Source organism: Lactuca sativa, chromosome 8 (assembly GCF_002870075.4).
Source record: "Lactuca sativa cultivar Salinas chromosome 8, Lsat_Salinas_v11, whole genome shotgun sequence".
NCBI classification, from domain to species: domain Eukaryota; kingdom Viridiplantae; phylum Streptophyta; class Magnoliopsida; order Asterales; family Asteraceae; genus Lactuca; species Lactuca sativa.
In genome coordinates, this window is record NC_056630.2 from 142,673,476 (window position 1) to 142,679,933 (window position 6,458).

The 6,458-nt window shown below is 29.8% G+C and overlaps 1 long non-coding RNA gene across 1 annotated transcript; it reads right to left on the bottom strand.

The window, feature by feature from the left end:
• Positions 1-1,627: 1,627 nt before the first annotated feature.
• LOC111918341 (uncharacterized) lies at positions 1,628-4,018 on the bottom strand. Its single transcript, XR_002859184.3, has 3 exons — positions 3,558-4,018; positions 2,418-3,389; positions 1,628-2,116 (listed from the first exon to the last, which is right to left on the bottom strand). It is a non-coding gene; the product is annotated as an uncharacterized LOC111918341 (long non-coding RNA).
• Between the last annotated feature and the right edge of the window lie 2,440 nt (positions 4,019-6,458).

Consider the following 6,458-nt stretch of genomic DNA (forward strand, 5'->3'; position numbering starts at 1 on the left):
CCAGTTTTACGATTGCATAAAGAAAGAAGGTGAACATCTTTAATAAAAAGACATTCAGTAGATCTAATTTCACCGAACCAAGTACACGAAACACTCCTAATAGGGGCATTGACAATTCGACAGTCAATACCATAAATACTTCTAATTACCGAAGCGCATAAGTCATTGGGATGTATTTTAAAACGCCAAATCCATTTGAAAAGAAAAGCAAACCAATTTTTAACAACTTTTATAAATTGGTTTCTTACCTTTTTTAAAAGTTTATTTTCTTTTACATTTATTTTTCATAAACTTTACAACTTTTTTTACATTAGTTTTTGACAACTTTTTGTCCAAACTTAATTTATACAAGTTTTATATAAACTTACAAAAATAAATGTATATCGAGTGAAGTAAAAACTGTAATATAAAGATTCTTCATTGTACATTTTAGATATAATAAAAAACTTTAGTTTAGGAATCATTCAGACTAGATCTAAAAAAGAACATAGCCTTTATATGATCCCTTTCTAGTGCCCTATCTTGAGTAGCAAAGTGTTCAGTAGGAAAAGACCGGAAGAAATGAGATTCGAACCCATGCATGACATAAAAATAAGTGTTGCATATTTTACACAATCTTATATGCGTGAAAACATATAATAAAATATATAATAAAATGATTAGAAAACAAATTTGTAAAAAACATTAGTTTGTGCAAATGGAGAAAAAAAAAATTAGAAAAAAGTTGTAAAAGTTATATATATATATATATATATATATATATATATATATATATATATATATATATAACTAGTAGTTTACCCGCGCAAAGCGGCGGACGACGAATAAGTTCTTTTGGCTATTAGATCCACTTGGTACCTAATTAGATCTAATTAGATGCATCTGAAACTCTTATATATCATACTTAATTTTAGATTATCAAATAAGTTTTTATGATTTTTTTCGAGGATTAGTTATCGATCTGAAGAATTCAAATCTATTACGGTTTTCGAAAAACACATTTGAATAAAATGAATTTATAAAAGCCGATCCAGTAACTAAAAATGACAATCTTTTCCGATTTCCTAGTTAACCAAATTGATTATTTTCCGTTTCTGTTGCAGTTTATGTGTTTTCCTTTTGACAGTTAACCAAAAAGCTGATTTATTTTACTTTATTTAAAAAAAAAAGATGTTTAGGTGTAAACTTTATAGTTAATAACCGATTATTATTAAAAAATTTTGAATTTTAATTAATCATTTTCATATTTATTTTCTATAACTTAGAATTTCCATTATGTCCACTTTTCTTCATAAATTTATGAGTTATTAATACAAATTATATGTCATTTGCAGTTCATTATAATTTCTCTTAAAATAACTAATTTGAAAGAGGAACTCTTATGATTTCATTCAAATACAACTTTACCATATTGATATTTTTAATTTTGTCTTACGTCATTTTGTTAATAAACTTTTATCCATATCACATTCCATATGTGAAGAACGATTTTCAACTTTTAGTCCTCAGGTTTGGCTATTTTACATTTATGCCAAATCTCATGCAACATCCCACATAAATAGACACAAATGCATATGTACATATGTTTTAAAATCTAACAAATAATGATGCTTTGTGACACACAAAGTATGATAAACATTTGAACTTTTTGATTACTTCCATAATCTTTAATTAAGCATTCAAGGTTTCAAACCAAAGTATGATGTTATATAAACAAATCAATAAAAGTAAGATGCTATGAAATAACAAATCAACAATTTGTAATCAGACATTATTTGATAGTCACTGAAAGAGAGATTGTTTTTTAGCCTATATCACTCGAAAGTAGGATGCTATAAGAAACAAAACAATAATAATAAGTGTGTAGCTATTTTTGAGTGGTTGTCATTAAAAGATATATTGATTTTTGAGTAGTTGTCAACCTCGGTTTCACCTTGAATTCCGCCTCTATGAAGAGCAACAACATTAAACTCTATCACAAATTAGGAAACTTCACGACACCTTTTCTACATGCACGATAAAAGCTAAAATGGTGAGGCCACATACATTAAAAATACTATTTCTTGCTTTCACTCTACCATCCTTTGTTTAAACATGTTGTTTGTGATGATAATCTCTGTGAAATCAATCACATATTAATTATAATCAACTCAAAATCAAGTGAAAACATTATGCGACTTATAAACCTTCATAATTATTGAAATGTTCAAATAGCCTCATTAGTCCCCTGTAGTATGTAGATATAAACAAGTCAACTTGTCTTTTTTACTTGATATCAACAATTTACAAGTTTATTTTCACCCTATTTTGGTAAATTTTATTCAAAAAATAAAGACAAAATCATAGATATATGACTCAATGATAGTATTTAAAAAAAAATTAAAGAATATTATGGCTTTAAGTGAACAAATACATACCTTAGAAGGATCAAGCCTTAAAAAAATCAGCCAAAGTAGTTGGGCTTGTCCACTCAATTGATGCACATTAACAGGACACAATGGAAGAATCAAAATGGACCAAACGATTCCTGAGAAGGCACTTTGCTAAAGGAATAGGAACATGGAAGGAACACCCACTCGCAAATCTTCTTTTATTGATGACAATTGAAGCCAAATGTTCAATTTTTTGCGAAAATCTTGAGAAGCACATTGAACTGTTTTGTCAAGTGCGAGAATTAGAAATATATAAGTGTATAATCTGGGGGAAATTCATGCTAAATTCAGCCTTTAACAACAACAGGATTGATCTTAAATGTCAAAATGTGGCCATGGGAAGTGCTTAAAATGATGAAAAACACCCTTAGAACAAATTTAAAGTAAACCCATATACATATTCGCCCAAAAATTAGTGATCGAATCAAATATTCAAACACCATGATAAATTAATTGAAAAGAACCAACAAAAATTCGAACATTATAAGAGCAGAAACGAAATTGGCCTTAGTAGTGCATGGAATGAGGCTACGAAGCATAGAGAGATGGTCGTTGATTCTCTCTCTCTCCGCCGTCTCTCCACCTCACTATGATTCCTCAAAGCCATTAAAGCTTTCTCTGCTTTTGCCCCCTTTTGATGATGATGAAGATGAGAATTATGATGATGAGGATGATGATGAATACTGCCAGGTCTAACCAGAGCCCTCACTATCTCTCCCCTTTCATTATCCAACACTAATGAAGAAGACGACGTCGTCCGACCACAACCCCCTCTCATCATCATCATCTCCTTCAACGCAAACTCCTCAGAAGAAGTAAACCCTTTGAAAAAACTTAGAGGGAATTCCATTATCGTTTCGCTTTTGTTTCAATTTGACGGATTAGAAACAAAATATAGAGAGTCTAGCCTTCCACTTCTCATCATCCATAGTGGGTGTTGCTTTTGGGATCCCAAATCTGAAAAATATAGCAAATAACAATGATCGTAGAGCAAAAGAATAGCTTTTCAATATCTTTATAAATTAATACTTGGTGATAAACTTCAATAACGGCGGTGACCAACACCTGAAACACAAAAAAGATCTAGACGGATTAAAAGCTAAAAACACAGATCAAACACCATACCAGGTGGTCAGTCGACATCTAAGGTGCGTAGAGGATGGCGGCGACGTTGAGCAAAGCAGATGACCAATTAATTTCGTAGAGATCTAAAGAGATGATAGTTGATTTCTTTGGGAGAAAAAGAGAAGATGGTGAATGATTTCAGCATACTTCTGGTAGAAACAAAAGGTGGATATGGCGGTGGAGGCCATGAATGGTTTCTCGTTTGTGCTTGTGATCAGATATGGTTAAAAGAGGTGGTGAAGGTAGTGCTAGGAGGCGGTGTTGATGGGGAAGGGGGTATATCGGTTTGACTAGAGAAAAAGCAGAGAAATGGTGAGACTGTAGGGTTTTGTGAGAGGAGCGTGGTCTCAAGAAGTGAGAGATGACTCGTTTACATTTATGTTTTAAACTGCGATTGATTCAAACTTTCCTAAAAAACGGAGGAAAAACCTGATATGAGGAGAATGATCAAGATGAAAGAAGTTGGGTCAAAGATATCTTTTCAAAGACATATGATTTAAAATTTTAATATTATTTTATTATTGACAACTTGTATTTTTTGCTTCATGATTTGAACGTCTTAAAAAAATATTATTCTTATATTGAGTCTATTTATAGAAATAGTAGGATTTCTTTTATAAAATAGTATAGATATATATAGGTTTAGGTTCTATGAAAAACAAAAAACCCTAAAAATCATAAAAATACATAAAAAAAATACTTAGAAAACCCAAACTTTTTTTTGAATTTTTTTAATAAAAAATCGCAGCTTTTTCTTAAAATTCACTGAAAAAAATAAAAAATCATTTTTTTTTATAAAAAAAAATTCAAAATTTTTTTTTCAGCGAATTTGTATACAAAGCTACGATTTTTTATAAAAAAAAATTCAAAAAAAAGTTTGTGATCTCTAAGTATTTTTTTATGCATTTTTAGGGTTTTTATCTTCCAAATAACCCTTATATATATATATATATATATATATATATATATATATATATATATATATATATATATATATATAATTTTATAAAACATATAAAAAAAGTTTGAACATATAAAAATATATCCGTAAAACATGTAAAAAAAGTTTATGAATTTATCAATAAACTCTTTCATATAGGTTAAAAAAAAAAACTTAATTTATATCTCACCAAACATTATATTTCAATAGACTCAAAAATAAACTTATATGTTTTAAAATAACCAAAAAATTTAAAATATTTAACAAGACATAACGGGAGCAATTGTTAACTCGTTATATACATCATTATTTTTGACATGTGATTTTTTTTGTTGATTTTATATCGAAAAACATATCTTTAAAATCTAAAATCATGTCCACTATTTTTCTTAACAATTAAACATTTATCCTACTCTATAACCCTTCTTATCCAAAATATGTAGTTCTAACAGATAGATAATAATAATAATAATAATAATAATAATAATAATAATAATAATAATAAAAGATAAAAAAAATGATCAACTTTATTTTATATATTTAATAAAATCGATTAATTGGCCAGTTCCAAATTTTAATTTTAAAATAGCACTAAAGGGAATGATGGTGATATTGACATGAGGAATTAACATGTCATAACACTTAACACATAACACAATAGAATAATAAAAAGACTGGGGAAAAAATTAAATTGTTCGAAAAAAAGTTTAGAAAAAACATCCATTTTACTAATTACGTTAACGGTCATAAAGACTTATTGAAACAGTATTAAATTATAAAATAATTTTCTGTTGATGATCCTTTGACATTAATGAACTCGATCTGCATATTTGCCTAAACGCTAAAGCGTGTTATTTATATTTAACTAAAGATAAAGATATATTTTTGTATATTTAGACATAAATTTGTTTTTAATGACATCATATTTTATTAAAAACTGCTCGTTAAAAACATTACAAAGTAGACAAAGTTATAGTTTTAGTTCAAAACCAACCAACCAATTCACTTTAAGTTTCTTATAAATCCAAAAGGACGACTGAATGATGATCTTTGAAATAGAAGATTTCTTCGAGTTTAATAGGTTGAAATACAGAAATGGAGTAACATCGAAAAATATGCAAAGAACCCTTTATTGTAAGAAGACAAAATTGCAAGTTTGGTCCCTGTGGTATGTCAAAATTTGAATGTTTGGTCTAAAAAGTTTTGGGGTTGCATCGGTGGTCCAAAATGTTTGATTTGTTGTGGAATTGGTCAAAAGGCTTAACAACCGTTTGTACCCTCCATTTGTATGTGGGTATTTTTGTCAATTCACACCCCTTTTTTTAATATCTTATTAAATTAAACCCTTTTAACGTTTACTCCCCTTATTAATAGATCCAACATGTGTTCCCCCTTTTCCCTAAATCGATATCTCCTCCTGCTAAAATCGAAATCGATATCTCCTCCTGTAAGTAACTTTGTCTCACCCATGTATGCGAAGTTGTAATGTTGTAAGAGGTTAACGAGGATAGATATGATGGAAAGTGAACATAAGATTATGGAGTAAGTTCTTATTCAGGAATTCATCTCTTTGTGATTTAGTACAAAAAAGCTGAAATCATTCCTCCTACTGTTACCGCGTACACCGGTTGCACAACGCCAAACGTCTTCGTTGCTAAGCTCCCAATCACGGCTTGTTTCCATTCCGACGAGTTTAGCGCAAGGAGTCGGGAGAACGAAGGCGGTGGGTGATTTAATGATGATAGCGATTATGGATCGTTGAAAGGCATCATTGAATCGAACATTGTTGGGCTCGATTTCAACGTGCTTAACCTCAAAGCGCCCCTCTTTCACCGACCTTCGTTTCATATCCTTCCAGAAGCTGCCAGATGAAATTATGAGCATTGGTAGTCGTTGTAGCGGCGATTACTTCCTCCATTGTTGCATCGATCTTCCCAAACATAATTGTAAGTCCCAAATTT